A 17,530-nucleotide genomic window follows, 5' to 3' on the forward strand; every position below is an offset into this window, starting at 1 on the left:
TGAAACCGTATTTAATATTGTCACTCAACTATTGCTTCTGCCTTCACTGGGAGCGATGATGGACTGACGGGCTCCTCGGATTGACCAATCTGTATAACGGTGAATGATACGTCTCATGCTAATTAGCGGCCGGCCCAAGGGTTGTAGGCCCATGTCTGTAACTCCTTGAAGTCAAATAAAGGTTTCTTTCAAAAAAAAAAAAAAAGATTGTAGTAGATAGTGCCCACGTAACGTGGACATGCTATTATATAAATCAAAATCAGATATTCCAACAGGGGGGCGTCCTCGGTTTTTGCTAATAGTCCTCCCAGAATCTGAGAAGATATGCTTATGTTGCCCTGCTCTGTTGTGCATATCATAAATTGCTTCACTTTTCAATCCTGAGGAGTAATCCACTGTCAGGGCTAATGGAAGCCATCTTCAGCTATCCATATCACTTTGCTTTATTACAGTTCAGGGGTAATGATTAATTTTCACAGCAAAGGTTGAGTACTGTCACTGTTAGGTTTTGATTGTAAGTCCCTGAAACTGTGGCCATGTGACAACCTGCTCCTCTTTTTAGCATTCTTGCTGATACTCTTTTGTTGTGCAGGAAAACCATATCAATAGTCTTCTGACAAGTGCTCTGAATGATTTTCACTTGGTGCTTACATACACAGTGCTAGACTCTAGTTCATGATAGAGCTACGCACTTATGATTTCCTTTCCATCAGGGGTTTTGGTTGGTAGCAGCTGCCTGGCAAAAATGTATTCTGGAACTCAAAGTACATCTGAGTAGGACAGCTCCCCTGTTTCTGGTTGCAACAGAGCAGTGGCTATCAGAGGGAAAATACTCTTCACCATTTTTGATTCCCTTCTAAAGTTTGGGTCTAACTTTGATTCTGGGTGGAATATTTTTTTTAGCCATTTTTCACCTTATACTTCAAGGAGCTCTGCACACTGCACAGAGGAAAGCTAGAACTGGAGGTATATTCTTTGGCTGCCTCCCTATAAGGAGGTAGTACCAAGTCCCTATAACTGAGAAGCAAAATTTGCTGTTTCTGCTCTTCAAGGAAAAGAGGAGGTGGACTACCATGTCTTTAGAGATTTTTACTTGTTAAAGTAGCACTTAAGTCCCGGGTCCCAGGATTCCTTCCACAATGAAGTCTTAGCTTGCCTGCCAAGATTGAAAGCCTCGGCACACTGACCAGCCTAACATTTTGTGAGGTCAATGTGCATTAGCTCACACACACTTAGTAGCCTCCTGTGTCTAGGGTCGTTAGCACCCACACTCTTCTCACTGTTGAGCATGGCATTACAAGTATGCCATTGTACAAATGATGACTGGGAGTCTGCATCCCTGAATTGCTGTGTACCCTATTTTCAAGTAAGGTACTATCCTGGAAAGGCCTTTGTGCCTACATCATTGCACTCCTATACATCCTTACTACTCCAGCACCCATAGGTCCATGTGCCTGCACCTATACATCGCCAAATCACATAGTTTCTTCAGGTATATGCAATCTACAAGTAAGGTCCAAGTGTAATGTCATATGCACGGCTGCATGTAACTTACTTGTGTCTACCATGCTAATATATGGATCCCAGGATCTTCACACTCGAAGGTTGCACTAAACAGTGCTGAGCAGGTAGCAAAATATGCTCAACAGCACAATCACCATGCACAGGCAGAGAAAAATTGTGAACATCAAACTAAGTCAGGTATTGAACTGTGCATAGCTTCATGATTTTGGGCGATTTCAATTTTTATTTAGAACGACCAGAGGACAAGGACACTGAATATCTAGTCAATAAAATGCAAAGCTTCGATCTCACACAATTGGAAAAATTACCAACCCAACAGGAGAATCACATGCTTGATGGCATTTTCATTAATAACTCTGATCTACTGGTCGAGAAGGTGTGGCCTCTGGTATGGATAGATCACAGAGCCATGATTTTTAAATTAAAAATACTAACCAAAAATCCTCTAGGTTTCAAAAGCATCCACAGTGCTAGAATATCCTCCCTGGAAAAAAACTTCATAATATGGAACCAAATAACTTGTTAAGGGAGTCCCATCCCATAACTGAACTTGACGTTGAACAAGCATCAGCCAACTGTGCTGACTGGATTGGAGCGGCAGTCACCCAACTAGCTTCCCTTAAAACTATGCCCTCCACTTCATGGTACTCTCAGGAACTCGGAGAGTCCAAACAGAAATGGAGGGGTCTGGAGCAACTTTGGAAATTGAGCTATAGCCCTGATGAAATGAAATATAGAATGATGCTTAAGGAAGTTAAAATAAAAATAGGTGCAGCCAAGACTACATTTTTCACAGAAAAAATAATACTGCTGAAAACTCCACTTAGGAGCTCTTCAATAGAGGTAAATCACTCTCCAACTTCAACAATAAACACAGCGTTGCCCCATATCAATTATTGTGCAACAAAATAGCTGACTTCTTCCTATCAAAAGTTAATAATATATTCTTGGAGTTCACTGCTCTGTTAGCAAACTCTGATACTTCCTCAAGGAAAGAGACATTAGAGGAAGCAATCGCCTCCAATCCAGAGCAAGGCCTGTTAACCTTCACTTCCTGAACCCTCTCACAGAAGACAAGATGGCAAAGCTCATTAAAACTTCCAATCAGGTGCCCCATCGGATCCTTGCTCTCTGCAGGTCCTCCACTCTGTATGAAAAATTTTCTCAGCCCATCTCACAGCGCTTCTTAATAAAATCTCAAACTCTGGACACTTTCCATCAGCCTGGAAGAAAGCATCCATGCTGCAACTCCTAAAAAAAAAACCCTTTCTAGATCCTCAAAAGATAAAAAGCTACAGGCTGATTTCCTGCCTTCCCATTCCAGCTAAAATTCTATAGAGAATAATTAACCAAGAAATTATGGCCTCCCTTGAAATACCAACTTCCTTGTTCCATTGTAACATGGGTTCAGACCCAACCACTGGACAGAGTCAGCCCTTGTGGCAGCCACATAAAAAATTAGAGCCACTGTAGATAATGGTTGTAAGGCGGCTGTGATCCTACTGGATCTTTTGGCCACATTCGATACTGCTAATCGCTCTCTTCTGATCAACCGGCTTGAAAGTATCGGCATTAACGGCTTGGCACTAGAACTGCTCAGCTCTTTTCTGTCCGGTAGAGAGCAAGTAGTCACTCTGGAGGACTTTACATCAGACGCCTTCACGTTTCCCTGTGGGGTCTCCCTGGGATCCTCGTTAAGTCCCACCCTTTTTAATGTGTATATCACCCCTCTGATTGAACTTATTCGATCATTTGGCTTCTCAGTCTTTTCATATGCAAACGACTACCAGATAGTGTTGTCAGTCTCCACTAATCCGGAAAAAGTAGCCAAACAATTTAACATCTGCATGAGTAACATCGTTAATTAGATGCAGAAAAACTGTTTAAAATTAAACTCTGAGAAGGTGCTGCTTTTTGGCAGTAACCCCTCCTTTTAGACTACTGCCTGGTGCCCCCCTTCAATCTAGGGTCGCTCCAGCCTCCGGTCCAAAAAGCAACACATTTAGGAGTAATTTTTAACACCAAACTCCCATTCGCTGATCACATCAATCAGGTAATATCCTCTTGCTTCCTCAATTTAAAAATCCTAAAAATAATCCTTCCTTTCATTCCCACAAAGCTTCAGAAAACTGTTATATTAGCTATGGTAATCTAAAAAGTAGATCACTGCAATGCGTTGTATGTTGCATCCAGCAGCGCCTACAAAACAAACTGAAAACTCCAAAATATGGCAGCCCGGGTGTTGATGAAACTCCCCAAATTTAGTTTAATCTGACAAACCATCGACCTGCATTGGCTTCCAGTCAGAGAGCGGATCCAGTTCAAAGCCTTGTGCTGGGCCACTAAGGCCCTACACAAGGTGGGCCGTCTCTTCTTCTAAAAGATCTTTAAATTGTATGTACTCGCTCATAACCTGCAGTCTAGTGTGGCGAGAAAGGTGGTTATCCCTAGAATGAAAAAGACTCACTGGAGAATATCCGTATCCCACTTCACATGCACATGATGGAATGCGCTGCCTGACCATCTCAGGACCCAGACACATTTCTTAAAATATGGAAAACTTCTGAAAACGTGGCTTTTTCGTCCCCACTGCTAATTAGGATTTCTGTCATTTGTGTTCTCTATAAATTATTAACATATTATAGTGTGAACACTGGAAGGAGATGCTGTACTTGATTATTCAATGATTGTATTTTAATGTAAACAAAGATCTTATGCCATTTATTTTAAAGCATAATGCTGCTTGAATACTATGTCCTAGGTTTACTAACGCTTTGCACTGGTACTGCCATGATGCAAAGTACCACATAGAGGCATCAGTGATTTGCTTTCCAGCACAAGAGTATTTTCGCACTGGAACGGTGCCCCGTTCACAGCACAAACATCTTTTTCCACTGATATGTATCAAGGGTTGTACAGCTGAAATATCTATAATTCTTAAAGCAAAACGCAGTGAAATGTCTTAATATCCCCGAATTTTTAAATCACTTTTATTAACTCTTTTAAGATGCAAAAGACATAAAAATATAAAGTACTGTACGTCACTGCTGGGCTATAATGACATAATTCAAGATGCATGAAATTCCACCAGAAATGTGTGTATATGTTAATTAGCCTGCTCAATTTCATCATCATGTATTTTACAGATTGTCTTAAACGTTTAAAAAAATAAACTATGTGAGTGAATCCAGTGCTTGAATGTCTGAATCCTATCAAGCTTTATTATACCTTATGATAAAAAAGGAGATTCCTTTGATTTCCACTTCAATGTTATTAGGGAACATGCAAGAGCAGCATATTCTTGCTCTCAGAACTTCCAGAGACCCTAATTGGTGAGGAAAATTAAAAATCTGTTTCCAATCAACAGTCAACCCCGTGCATGAGGCCAGGTGTCCAGGAACACTTCTGAACATCTTGGACATAAAATTGAGATGTTTTTATTGTATCAATGCTAATCTGGTATTTAATACAAAAGCCTCATACTGAAAAACTGTATTCTACGCAGGTCACTCCCTTGAGTCTAAGCTGTATTAGGAAAGCAAAATGTACGTCATTCAGGTTGAGTTAGTTTTATGAGCAGGCAAAATCTCTTTTTTTTTCTCATAAAAATCAATAAAAATGTCCCAAAACTACTCCTTTAAGGTGAAATTGTTTTTTTCCCCACAAGAGTCCGCACTTTGGGTAAAGCAGTCTCAGGAGTTACCAGCTGGAAACCGGTTTGAGCAAAAAATGTTGCTTGGTGAGATATTACAGCATGAACAACTCTCATGCCAAAAATATGTGAAACTACGTAAAGTGAAATTTCAGGTAATGTTGCATAACACAAAATTAGTGAATTACGCCAATTTTGCCAGGTCAATCAAAAGTTTTCCCAAGCATAATTTCGATGCTGCATTCATTCATCTTTCCCTTTCAGGGCTCATTTTATGTTCTTGCAGAAAGCTAAGTCAATTCACTAGGCTTAACTTGCTTTAGTCCATAATATGGAGCTTTTCACCAAGATTGGCTCTACAGGAAACATTTGCAGTGGATAAAGTAGTTAAACACTTTTAGGCTGCTTAAATGGAACAAAAAACTGCTTTCCTCCCCCTGATCCGCTATTGGGTGTTGAGTGGCATGTAGTAACAAAACCTGAATAAATAAGGTGTCCCACTCTACCTAGAGACAAAGAGATCCAGTGATGCAATATTTGAGGTGTTGAACTGAGCAGTCAAGAAAAGGGCATCCTTGCTTGTTACAGGCATTATTAGTCTCTGCAAGCTGAGGTAATCTTTTTACCCAAATAAAACGTTTTAGCCAACTTTCCTCAGGTGGTGAATAGCAAGGCAGGATTGTCATCTTAATGAGAACAATTAAGATGGCAATCCAGCCACTTTTTCCTTTTTTTCTGCCCTTTGCTTTGCTATTCAGCATACAGTTCAGCGATTCAGCCCATTATTGATTGTGTGCAGGGTAGTATAATTCAGCTACTCCGTGCTCCATTTGGAGAGTGGAGTTTAGCAAAAAACTCTGCCTCCACTGCTTAGCGGAGTTTTTTACTGGTGCCCTGCCCACCCCTTGTTTCTATAGAAGCAGAGGTTCTGTACAAGCTGCAGGGTACTGTCAGATGCACTGTTACATGGTCCTGGTGTTCAAAGGCAGAGCTCCACATTAGCGGGCAGGGTATGCAGCCACTCTGTATCTGTGGTTTTGCAGACGGCTTTTAAGTAGGAGTTACAAATGGATCAAGAGGGAGCACAAGGAAATTACTGAATGCAGGCAGCCCTGCAGAAGGACTGCACACAGAAGAATTGGGTTGGTACAGCTTTAGTGCTGCGGTATGCATGTCAATTTGCACGAGAAAGCTGATTTGCCTCCTTTTCCCAGGCTTTACAAGGACACGCATCACGTGGATCAGTGCATTTATTTTTAAAATGTAGGTGACATTTTCCTTTCAACTTATGCCCCCACCACAACAACACCGAGTACCCCATCAATCCCATGTTCAGCACTTCTAAGAAGTACTGTGCATCCACTTGTCAATGGCCTGGCTACAGAAATGCTGCTCTGCTAAGAGACAATGATGCTGAGGCTTCAGACACATCAAATGCAATGTCCTGCGCAGCTGGGAACACCTATATTTATGGTTACTTGTGTATAGTGTGCAGTGAAACACACAAGTGCCTCTAAATGCTGGAGTGTGAAGCATCTCGGCAGGGTGAAATTTTAAATACGCAAATTTCCCATAATTTATCCCTCGGCTGGTTAATTTATTTGGTGAGATTGTCAGGCTGCAGAGGCCAGTTTTGAGCAGAAAATGTCTTGTAGGAACTTTGTACAGTGGCCTTGAGACAGCTTTCTACTTGAGTCAGCTTGCTGTTGGTATCTCGAGTGACATTTTTGAGTCCTGTCCAGAGCAGCAGCAGTGCAGTCAGGGGCAGGATGTCACCACTTTGTCAGTGACAAACTCACCCCAGATGAAGTTTAAAATCCCACTTACTCCAAGCTGGGAGGCAACTGCTGACTTGAGACTGCAGATAGGACGAAACCATGTGTGGGCTTTACAACCAATCAGCACTTCCTTGCTGCAACGCTGCAATCATATGCCACCTTACACAGTACCGTCCACTTCCATATGATTCCCAGAATATGTTCAGCTATGGGATTGGTTGTTGGTACTATGTGACTGAAACTTCTAAAAATATTGGACAAATGGCAGCAGTGAAAATATGGACAACGGACGACGAACATGAGCTTCAGTCTATGGACGGTCCTTGTAGCTGACAGGTTCTCGCTCAGGTGCAGGAGTTGGGAAGTGCAGAGGTGGAAGAGAGAAGGTGCGGTATGGTGGAAGAAAACTGGAGGGCTGGGGTGTCAGGGACCACAGATGGCCAGAGAAAAGGATGTAAGAGTGAATTGATGCAGGAGCTGCTAGGTGCAGGGCAGTTATTTCAATAACTTTGGGGAGGATGCAGCAGTGTTGGGACTCTGCAGGTCAATGCTGGCAGTGTGCGGTTGCAGGGGTGCAGTGGCTCACATGCAGGGGGAAGCATTGTTGACTGCCTGGTGAATGGTAGCATGAACTAAGAGTACCTTTGTAGTGCATCTTGCTCTCGAAGGAGCTGTGAAATGACGTAGCATGTGACTGCGGACAGATATCCCGCTCGATCAGTGACAATTTGCCAGTGACACGTACATGCGCCAAGACCTGTGCATACAACACCCCCATCACAGTCAGAAATGGGCTGCTCCCTAGCTGCCAAGCCTGCCATAAATCATATCGATCATCAGAGAAGTGTCATGATTTATGTACAAATTAATGCAGCCTTAAAGGGTGAGCATGCACCTTAATCACCGCAGCTGAGTAGAGAGACACCCACAACTCCATAAGCATGCAATCGGCCATGCCTGTGGTGTGCTTCACAGGATCACAAATGGCACCCCATCACCTGGGCAAGGCATTGGCTTCTCGGCTTGTTTATACACCTGGCAAGGGGTGGGCAAGCAATACTCTGTCACACGTGGAACACTGCAAAATTTCATGGAGTTTGTCAGTAAGTCCGCGTAATTCTGCGGAGTGAAACTCCATGAGCTCCGCCGAGGCCTTGTATAATTCAGGAGATACAGATCATCTAACATTTTCAGAAAATTTACTCCCAGATGTCCTTTAGATTTTTAACCATAATTAATTCCTAGACATAAAGATAGGCAGCATTTTCCTGTTGAACAACAGAGTCTGTTTCATTTTGATTAACTTTATGTCTCCATATTTAGTTAACTGTTCAGTGCTATCAAATGATGGTTGAATAACTTGACTTGCATCCTTTAAAAAAAAGTGCAATCGCATCTGCATACAATTTTATAGCATAGATGCTAATTAATGGATGTACAATTGTTTTCACTAAGTTGTGGATCACAGCCGCGGGAGCCCTTTAAATAATTCAAATAATATCAGTGACTTAAAGCAGATTTCACAAGTCCATCTAATCATGCCAATTTGAATATTATTTATAAAAATATAAGTGATCATCCTTCTGATTTTTGAAGGAAATGTAAAATCCGAAAGCACCAAGATTAGAAATCTCAAACTTGCAAGTTAAAATGCTTTTTGGCACTAAGAAGAATATTTGCCTCTGGTTACTTCAGGACTGTAAATAAATCAATAGCTACTACCATGAAGGTGGTATTAGTGGCTAGGTATCATCAATGCATAAATCCAGTTTGGTTACTGTTTATATCAGCGGAATAAATAACTAACTATCCAATTTGCGATCTTGTAGTATAGAACTAAGAGATAGTTGGTTTTCAAAAAAAATAATAGGGACCTGATTATTGAAAGAAGGTGGAACAACTCCTCCATTTAAGATACAATTAAACAGCTGTGAAAATGTTGGAGTTAACAACTGTGTAAAGGTCTTATACAACTCAGAGGGGAAACCATCTTCCCACAAGTCTATGTAGTTGAAAGATCTGAAATTATTTTGGCAAGATCATTGTCAGTAATTCAAGAAGGCAGCTTTTCATAAGTGGTCTCTCCTAGTAAGGAAAAACCATGTTCAACAAAAATATTGTAATGTGTTACTAGGTTAGCTCTTTCAGAAAAATCTGAATATATACCTGACTAGTGATCTCTGAATATTTGATTTATCCTATTTGAATCACTAGTGTCTACTCTTCTTTCTGAATAATAAATATTGGCAATGATATTTCTTGTTATCTTTCTCAAGTGGCCTGTGCTGGAAAATGAGCACACATTTCATTTTCCTCCATAAACATTCTGCCCAATTATATTGGGGTTTATCACTGCAGAGATAAAATGCCTTAATGCAGGGTGGGTTGAGTTAGGATTATAGTTTTCAATGTATATTTTTTTACAAATACATGGTTCTGATTCACACAAATGTTTTTGAAGGTGATATCTATGCTATTTTGTGATCTTTTAACTTAGATTAGGTAACTAATGGTCTGTCCTCTCACTAGTGCCATGAATGCATCCCATACAAATGCTAACAGCAGACTCCAGAGCGGAAGCCCGGACTGCTTCCTGTGTATGCCGGTAACCTGATTCTGCTCACTTACTCCCTAATTTTTCTTGCTGGGCACTGCTGCGTGTTGCATGGTGCTCAGTGGTGCTTTCTCTATGGGGGTATACTTGCACTTTCTGCGGCCTGATTTTTATGTTTTTAGCCTGGCTTTGCACTGCTGCGTGTTGCAGGGTGCACAGCTCCTTGTTTTTAATAGTTTCGCAGCAGCCTTAAAAATAGATTTTATACTTGTGGGCACTTACTGTATCCTCCTCATTCTCCTCTTGAGACACAGTGGGGTGTGAAGTGGTCCCACCTGAACTCCATCTTGACTCGCGCCGGTGGTGACATCGTCCACCGCCATCTTTTGGGGGTTAGCAGTCTAGATCTTTTTCTGGCTGCTATTTAATCACCACGGTGACACGGACGCACTGGGGACTCCAGAGCAGAAGCCCGTACTGCTGCCCTTGTATGCCGGTAACCTGATTCTGCCCACTTACTCCCTAATTTTTATTGCTGGACACTGCTGCATGTTGCAGAGTGCTCAGTGGTGCCTTCTTTATGGGGGTATACCTGCGCTTTCTACGACCTGATTTTTATGTTTTTAGCCTAGCTGTGTACTGCTGTGTGTTGCAAGGTGCACAGCTCCTTGTTTTTAATAGTTGGCAGCAGCCTTAAAAATACATTTTATACTTGTGGGCACTTACTGTATCCTCCTTATTCTCCTCTTGAGACACAGTGGGGCATGAAGAGGTCCCATCTTGACTCGCGCCATTGGTGACATCTTCTGCCGCCATCTTTTAGGAGTTAGCAGTCCAGTTCTTTTACTGGCTGCTATGTAATCGCACGGCGACACAGACACGCAGCGGACACGTCAAAGGCAAGCCCGTCTGCCCCCATCCATGTCCGGACCACGACCAGCACCAGTTATGCTGCCCAAATTGCGGCAGACTGCACGGTAGGTTGGGGCAGAAATGAGCTGCTAGCGCTTAGGCCTGGCTCTGCGTGAGCCCTACTAGGAGAGGGGTCTAAGACAGAAACAATGGTTCCTGTGGTGTAATATAACAATTTCTGATAATGTATGCACAATCGCAACAAAGAGGGTTACGTGGATATCAAAAGGAGAAAAAAACATATACACCTCTAGTTCTGATTCAATCGTTATTTATGAATGAAGAAGTATATAGTATTTTACAAAAGTAAAACAAATTAACCCTGGGTGTAGTTTGCGAAGTAGCGCTACACGTAGCTACGCGAAGTACACTTCGCACTACCCGAGCTGCATAGTGCACGGTGCAAGATGCTGTTCACCCTAATTGCACAGTGCCGGATGCTTGTCCGCACTGTGCAATCAGTGCAAACTGCATCTTGCACAGTGCAAGCGGTCATTTCTTGCTGCTCGAGTAGATTTCTACTCGAGCGGCAGCTTTCTCAACGCGGACTGGTAGTTTCTCATCGCTACCGGTCGCGAACATACGCAATGAGAAACCTGACCTCCCCGCATTGGGAAGCTTGCCGGGAGGTTTATTTTTCATGCTCGCGATCGGCAACTTGATGTTGCTGATCGTGAACGAGGAAAAAGTCTCGCCGGGATGTCATTTTGCTTGCTCGCGGTCGCCAACTTGACGTTGAGGACCGCGAGCAAGCAAAAAATGACTGCTGCACTACGCTACGCTACGCGTGTTTGCACTGTGCTACGTGCAATTCGCTTAGTGCGAAGTAGTGCAAACTTGGCAAACTTTGCCCAGGCTTAAAAACAGTAGTGTGTGGTGTCCACAGTGTGCATGGAACCTAGAACATTAGTGACATTTTTGTGTTATATACAATTGGTTTCCAATATTGTCTTGAGTCGACCATCACAGATAATAACAAATTAGGAACAAAGTAAAATATTTGGCGCTGTTTGATGGTTCTCTCAAATTTCTGTCGACTGTGTTTCGACCCGTTATGCAGTGTAGGGTCTGTTCAGGACCTAGTGATGTAGGGACATCTAAAATTGAGAAACAATGAGACTATCAATGTTTGGCCATGATAGTGGCAACATTACTGGAATTGGAGCGCATGGAGAGTGGCCTATACCTAAGGAATGTGTTGTACAGTGCGTGTGGAGCGTGAAACCTAGGAAGTGAGAGGAAAAAGAGATATACTCACATGGGACCTATCCAGGTACTGTGCATGTGAGAAGGGAAAAGAAAAGATAAAGTTATAGAGTAATTATTGAAGCGGGTAAATTGTGTACATAATTCATGGCACAAAGTTGTGGGAGAGGGTACTTAGATAGAGGAACATAACCCAACGTGAGGGGAAGGAGGCTGACAACGAGAATAATGGCACCAAGTATGGTGATGGGTGGCTTGTATATTATGTGGGTACACAACGATCCGTGTACTCCTTGATGATCTCTGTGAAAGAGTAATAGTTGTAAACGGTGTGCAATATCATTGTGGTGCCTATCGAGGGGTGTGTATAAAAGGATTCTTACCCGAATTAACAATAATAACACACAAAGTATAATTGCTTCGAATGACTGTGAGTTGAATGAATCAACCGGAGTGAGTGACCTGAAGGTCTAAAAAGAAAGACAAATGGAAAAGAGGGTAAGTCGTGCATGACAAGCGAAAGTGGCCTGTTATCTCTATGAAAGAGAAACTGGCTCTTGCCTTTTGTTCAGAGTGTGTTAGAGATCAGGGCGCATGTGGCCGCTACGCGCATGTGTAGAACCGCGTCTGTCCGTCTACACTGGTAGAATGGCAGCACGCTAGGGATCACGTTGCCGTTGAGTACTCTACTTTTTCGTCATGACGAGTGAACGTGGCAGACATCACTGTGGATCTAATCCGGTTATCTGCCTTCGATAAGGAAAGAGAGGAAAGACCAGTGGAGGAAAAGGATAGAAAGAGTAGAGAGAGAAAGGAATGAGGAAAAGATGACACAGGGGAGTGTATTCGAAGACTTATAATTAATACTTGGTGATGTAGCAAGGCGCTGCAGGAATCTCAATGTTTGTTAAAAGATGCGTACTGTGTACTCAAAGCGGAAGGTGTATATAATTCAACACGGTACATATTACTCAACGTCAAACGCTAGGTTTCCGCATATGTAAAGCTATTGCTTGGAGAAGCAATTGACACAATTATGAAAACAATATGTAAGAGATAATATACATCACATTGTAACTTTTTTCAATTATACTGTTTGATATACCCATAGCGAGTAGCGGTTGTGCATAGTATATAAATAAGTATTGATATAGCTTAGTGGTAGGAACCATCTATACATAACCGGTGAGCAATCAGATACTAGGAGAGGGGGGCAGGCCCTTGTTGTAACTGCACCCTCAGTTCCAGTCCTGCTATTAGGGAGGCTAAAGAAATGGGTCATGCCCCTCCTAGGTCCTGAAGGGCCGCTGATTTAAAGGCCTGTCTCATCAATTGAAGATCCCTGCCCAAACACGCTCTTGATATACACCAATCCCTTGTTGACAATGATTGGGACCTAATTTTTCTCACCAAGACTTAGTTGCGCGAAGACACCAACCCGGCAGTGGTCCTAGCCAACCCCCAGGGCTACAGCATACTCTGTGCTAACAGGAGGGACAACAGACCAGGGTGTGGTGTGGCGATTATCCATAAAGACACTTCGGAGACGGCCACAACTAATATTGGTTAGATAGGAAGTATCGAAGGACCCTGTATAACATTTTCCCCCACTGCCTCCTTCACAGGGCTCCTCCTCTACAGGCCCCCCTGCTGCTACCACAGCTCCAAACCTATTTTGGCAGACTTTATTACTTGGACCTGCACCTGCTTCTCGAACTTCATGGTCTTAGGTGATCTCAATGTGCATGCTGACGACCCATCCTGTTCGCATAGCGCGAACCTAATCACGTCACTTGCCGGTTTTAACCTGACCCAACTGGTTTCTTCCCCAACTCAGAAAGCAGGCCACACACTTGACCTCATTTGCTCTAATCTGCAGGAGATTAAAGTGGAAAAACCTACACAGGTGATCTGGTCGGACCACTACTTGGTCCCCCACCACAGCTAGGGTGACTACTCCCCCTAAGGAAATGTTGAGGAACTGGAGCAGGGTCTCATCGGAGTCTTTAGCCCCTCTCCTAAAGGACTCTTACCCCCCCTTTCAAATAACCCTGATGACAGCATTGCGAAGTTGAATGCTTGGGTCACGGAGGCCCTCGACAAAATCGCTCCACAGACACCTGCTCTTCCAGAGCTCCTCCCTCCGCTCCTTGGTTCTCCGAGGACATCAGAGCTCAAAGAATTGACTGAAAAAACTGGAGCACAAGTGGAGAAAGTCATACGCACTTGATGCCAAAATTACTTACAGAGTAGCTCTGAAAGAATATCACAAACTACTCAACAACAAAAGAAGAGATTTCCTGGCTGCCCGCATTGCTGGTGCTAGTAACCCCTCTAGGGAAGTATTTAAGATTTTGAAATCCTTTACTAACCCCACGGCACTTATGCACCCAACTATTCCTTCTGAGGAACTGTGCAACAGATTTTCAACATTTTTTGAGGATAAAATCTCACAGATCTATGCCTCCTTCCCTGCATCTCCCTGCCTCAATGCGGAGGACGACTCTCGCGGCCTTGCCCAGAACTAGCCGGTATTCCCCAAATTTTCCATGGTCCCCGTCGATGCTTCACTCGTGGAACTTAGGAAGTGCAAATCTGGGTCACGGGGAGATCCCTGGCCAGCTCGAAAATATAGTTTATTAGCAGAGTGGCTCAACCCAACCCACAACCCCATCTGGAATTCCTCACTGAGGTTAGGGATTTTTCCCTCCACCTGGAAACATGCTCTCCTACTTCCTATTCTGAAGAAGCCTAATGCCGACCCTGAAGTTGCCAGTAATTTTAAGCCCATCCCTCTACTCCCAGCCCCGCTAAAATCCTGGAGAAAGTTGCCCATCAGCAGTTGGCTGCCCTTATAGAAACCAATGAGCTGCTGCATGACTCGCAGTCCGGCTTCCGCACTGGCTACAGCACTTGAATCAGCACTGATTAAAGTCAATGATTCCATCCACTGGGCGGATGATGGGGGCTCCGTGGCCATGCTGGTACTCCTAGACTGGTCGGCAAAATTTAACACGATGTCTCACCCCATCCTGCTTGAGAGACTTGAGCAGATAGGCATCCATGGGACAGCGCTGGATTGGATTGTTCCCTACCTCCACGGCCAAGACCAACAAGTCTTTCTCCGCCCTTTCACCTCCACAGCGAAACCACTCAGATGGGGGATGCCTCAGGGCTCGGCCCTAAGCCCAATACTCTTTAACATCTATCTAACACCACTGGTGGATCTCATCGTGAAAACGGGGGTCAAAGTGATATCCTACGCGGATGACACCCAACTGATAGTGTAGAACGCTGCCGCGAGGATGGTCTGTAAGGTTCCACTCTGCCAGCATATCTCTCCTCACCGCAGAGAACTACATCGGCTCCCAGTCACCAAGAGAATTGAATTTAAGGCCCTCACATTCGCGTTTTGGGCCTACCAGGGCAGAGGCCCTAACTATCTGAGGAAGAGACATTGCCGATACCAGCAGGATATATCCCTGAGGTCCAACCATAAACACTACCTTACCATCCCTCGCTTTGCCAAAACAATGCTAGGGGGCAGAACGTTTGAGGTGGGAGACTCCAAACGCTGGAATGACTGGCGTCTTCATCTACATGTGCTGAACTCTGAACTTGAGTTCAGAAAGGCTTGAAGACCTGGCTGTTCAGACATAGGGATTAGCACTGCTCTGTTGTTTTCCGCTATAACGTCGGAGCACCTCAGCTGAGGTATAAATGTCTTTATTATTATTATTATTATTAACACCATAGAGGATCCCTATATTTTATTGAAAATAAATAGTGTTTGATAATCAATTTTCATTAAAACTCTGAATTAAGTAAGGAATTTCAAGGAGGATGGCTAATAAAAGAGACTGATAATATTTGGTAACAACAGCAGCTGCTGAATGGTTTTGAAAGCAACCAGTAAAATGCTCAATGTTATTGAAAAGGTTTTAGATATCAAAAAAGAATTCTATTTAGATCTTGATTTATAGTGACCCATTCTACAAGTGAAGTATTTCTTTGTTGAATGATCTTGTCTCCAAGAACTATTAATACCTAGCTAGATACTAATTGCCATTAAGGTATCAGCCATGCATGCTTAGTTTTGTAGCTTTTTCAAATTTCTAATGAAAATTAAAATCTCCCATTATAATCATGGTTTATATGGCAAATGGAAAGTGGCTGGCAATATCATATCTAGAATTGAGCCAAATATCAATGTGCCTGATAAAATTCAGTGTTTTTTTGACACATTAATATTATCAACCTTCCTTCCTGAGATGTCTCAGTAGACAGGAGTTTAAATCAGATATCTTTGCCAATTACAATTGCTTCCCCTCTATGTGAAGCTAAAGTTGAGAAGAAATATCATTATCTAATCCAATTTCATTTTAGAATACGTTTTTTCCTTTCTGCCAGTGGACTTCATGAAAAAATTGTAGGGTTATATTATTTTATTGTCTATATTGTATTAACCAAGCCATCATTGCATTTTGCTTAGAACCTTTCAATTAAACATTCACATTAGGGCTTGCTATTTTGAGCTGACTTCCTTAGCCTTTTCCACAGTACCTAGATTCACGGTATAGCCAACAGTTATTTTATCTTCTTATATTTAAGAATCTTATAGAATTATTTTCCACCCACAAAACTCTCTACCTACCCTTTTTACCACCCTATGAATACCCCAATCCCTTCCTCAAATTCCCTTGTTAGGGTTACCATCTGCTCCTGTATGCATATGAACCACAACCCTCTTGTGCACACTGATAGCCCAACCTTGGTGATGCCCCATTGGGGGTAAAGTCTTGTGTCCACCAGAGAAAAGAAGAGAGAAAGAAGGAATCAAACAGCAATCACATTAGGTTAGTTGGGTTGTGTTTGCATTTCCTAATTTATTAATCCATGATTTTTACCCCTGGTTTCCTTTCAGAAGTTAGTTGATGATTCTACCATGGAAAATCTATGAACCATGCCAGAAAGTATAACCTTCACTTTTGAATATTTGTCTATTTTTTCCTGGACCTTGAGTTGCTGAAACTGAGGAAGTTTTAGCTCACAGTGATATTTGAAAGCCATATAAATCATGTCTGGAGATCCTTAAATCAACTTGAATCAAACTCATTATCAGCCCTCACTACTTTTGTTTGAATAGCTTTCGATAAAATTTTTCTTTAATGTTGTAGTGGGTGAAATTTAACAAATAATTTCTAGGGTGGACAATTTCTATAAGGGGAGAAAACTGAACAAAAGGTCTTCTTGAAAGACGTACAAAATATTATTATTATGAATCAGGCCACCAACCGAAGATCTGACATTACCCTTGTGTCCTCTGACCTCACACAGTTCTGGTATACCTTAAAATCGAAGGTTGTAAAACCATGGCTGTTTTTCCAGTTCTTCCTATCTTTACGGTGTCAATTTCTTTGGAAATGTAGCAATTTTGATTCCTTCACGTTTTCAATGTCAGAGAGGAGATGTTCCTATTCCCCACTCTCCTCAAGATGCCTTCCAGATTTAAATCTATAAAAGTAATCCAATCAACAGGAGAAGTAATTAGCCCATCATTTGAGGCTTTTATTCATGAATCTCAGCCAAAATGTGTTTAAGAACCACCATAAATCCTCCTTCCTGTGGGGTATAAATGCCAGGTAAAGTAATGAGTCCCGAGAAAACTTGCTTACAGAGAAAGCCAGTGCTCCTCTCTCTTGCTCTAACCCTTGCGCATCTGTTAATGCAGGGAGGGGCAGGATGCTTGTTTGGTCCTGGATACGTTTGAGTTCTCTTGGCAGCACACTAGACTTTTCTCCATTCCCAAACACTACAAACAACACATTTTGAATTGAGCTAAAATTAACCAATTTTAACAGCAATGCTATGACTGAATAGAGGAAATACTGGAGAATGCCGATC

The sequence above is a fragment of the Triturus cristatus genome, chromosome 12 (genome assembly GCF_964204655.1).
Source record: "Triturus cristatus chromosome 12, aTriCri1.1, whole genome shotgun sequence".
NCBI classification, from domain to species: Eukaryota; Metazoa; Chordata; class Amphibia; order Caudata; family Salamandridae; genus Triturus; species Triturus cristatus.